This window comes from Clinocottus analis, unplaced genomic scaffold, assembly GCF_023055335.1.
Source record: "Clinocottus analis isolate CAN_PGR_092001 unplaced genomic scaffold, fCliAna1.0.p SCAF_47, whole genome shotgun sequence".
NCBI classification, from domain to species: Eukaryota; Metazoa; Chordata; class Actinopteri; order Perciformes; family Cottidae; genus Clinocottus; species Clinocottus analis.
The window spans coordinates 167,307-170,000 of NW_027176204.1; positions in this window are offsets into that span (position 1 = coordinate 167,307).

The window sequence follows — 2,694 nt, forward strand, 5'->3', positions numbered from 1 at the left end:
AGCTAATTATATACTTTTAGCAGCTAAATGAATGTGAGATTTATTCTTCCTCGGTTTGTCTGGGCAGATTTCCTGTTTCTTGTATACTTTTATTTTCCCTACAATGTGGTTGTTTTGGGTCTTTCTGAATTCCTGAGTTAGTTAGTCAGTCAGAAACTTCAATGGAAATGCAACGAGAATTCAGATTTCCGACTCGGAAAGTCGGGCGAACCTCATCAACCAAAACCTCAAAAATCCAAGATGGCTGCCCCGTGCGTCCACAGAAAAAAGCTGTGTTAAATAGTTTGTGAGTGTTTCTGTCTTCTTTGTGTCTCAATAGATCAGCCGAACACAGTGCTGTCCAGCGTCTATCTGCAGACGTGTTGCATTGTTGTTAGGATGCGCAAAATACTACAAAGTTATCAACTGGCATCGCTAACATGGCTAACGATGGCTAACATGGCTAACGATGGCTAACATGGCTAACGATGGCTAACATCTAACATGGCTAACATGGCTAACGATGGCTAACATGGCTAATGGTGGCTATCATGGCTAATGGTGGCTATCATGGCTAATGGTGGCTAACATGGCTGGAGCAAAGAGCTTTACGTTTTCCAACTTGTTTTCGCCGGCCGTCACCTCGATGTGACGTCATCACAGCTCAGACGTGTGAAGTTAAAGGAGCGCAGCACTTTATTCAGCTCAAGGATCTGTTCTCTTTCAAGTTTTGGTGTATCTGAACTGAACGTTTTGTTTGTGTTTGCAAAATAGTTATGAATTATATTCAGTTACAACACATAAGTGTTGCTACCGTGAGGCTTTATAGTGGGTTTTATCATTGTTGCTGGGTCATTGTCTTTATCTGAAAGATTAAAGATGAATTTCCTGTACACAGTACAAATACATATCTAAATGATTTATTTCAGGTTTTTTTTAAAGCTATATTATAAAAAATGGAAATGAAGGTCAAGCTCATGCCGAAATTCTTTCATATTGAACTCTAGCAAAAAAAACTTTTGATTTTGGCAGATAATTCTGACAACATGGGCCCCAATATGGACCCCAACACGGACCCAACATGGACCCAACATGAACCCCAACACAGACCCCATCATGGCCCCAACATGGACCCAACATGGGCTCAACATGGGCCCCAATGGCCCCAACATGGGCTCAACATGGCCCCAACACGGACCCAACATGGACCCAACATGAACCCCAACACAGACCCCATCATGGCCCCAACATGGACCCAACATGGGCTCAACATGGGCCCCAACATGGACCCAACATGGGCTCAACATGGGCCCCAACATGGCCCCAACATGGGCTCAACATGGCCCCAACACGGGCCTCAACATGGCCCCAACACGGGCCTCCACATGGACCCAACATGGCCCCAACACGGGCCTCAACATGGACCCAACATGGCCCCAACATGGACCCAACATGGCCCCAACACGGGCCTCAACATGGACCCAACATGGACCCAACATGGACCCAACATGGGCCCAACATGGCCCCAACATGGGCTCAACACGGGCCCCAAGCCTGTGAGGACTGAGGGATAAAAGGAAACATTGCACATCATTGTGTGTTTTCTTCATCAGTCATTATGTGTTGAAGACAAACTGGAGCAAAGAGAAAAGAAAAGAAGCTGAGGATGAAAGACGAGTTTGATGAGGAGGACGAGTTCATGGAGCCTCCATGATGATGAATGTGTTGCAGGACCATGACGGGTCGCTTTGGCTCCAGTCCCAGTGCTCTGTGAACCAGAACACGCTGCATGAGCTCATGGGGGCATTTTCAAGGTCTTCATATCAAAACAGATGCACAATTATCTTCCCCACGCTCTGGATGATTAATCTATGAACTGACTGAAACGTGTGAGTGCAAGTTGTGTTGCACAAACGGACCTCAGATGTTGCACAACCCAGAACAAAGACGCGATCCAGAACCGGACCCGCCCTGCAGCTATTAAACTAGTTACTGCCGCAGCCTCACTGCGAGCCACAGGAGGACTTTACCATGCTCTCTAAAATAATCCCATCCTCTAAAATAATCCCATCCTCTAAACTTCTCTCTGGATTCTGAACAACGCTAAACTATGAGCTGAAACGTCACAAAAGCTGCTCATGCTTTAATCTGTTTTTACTGCTCGCTCCTCGTGGTCTCTCGGGTTTGAGTGTTGATTTAAATATTGAGGCTTTCGGACCCAAAATCTAAACCAGGTGTTCGTCTTCAGTCGCCTGTACATCACACCGGCTCAGAGAGCCGCAGCAACGACGTACTGTAGGAGAATAATCAGCAAACGAGCAGCGCTAGTTCCCTCAAAATAAAATACATCACAAAAACATTGAGAGGAAGAAAAAGGGAAGAACCTTCATAGAGCAACAGAGAAGGATCCCTCTGCAGGATGGACAGAACAATAGATGTCATGTGACAGGTAGATGTCATGTGACGGGTAGATGTCATGTGACGGGTAGATGTCATGTGACGGGTAGATGTCATGTGACAGATAGATGTCATGTGACGGGTAGATGTCATGTGACTGATAGATGTCATGTGACAGATAGATGTCATGTGACGGGTAGATGTCATGTGACGGGTAGATGTCATGTGACAGGTAGATGTCATGTGATGGTAGATGTCATGTGACGGGTAGATGTCATGTGATGGTAGATGTCATGTGACCAGGATGAATAACACATT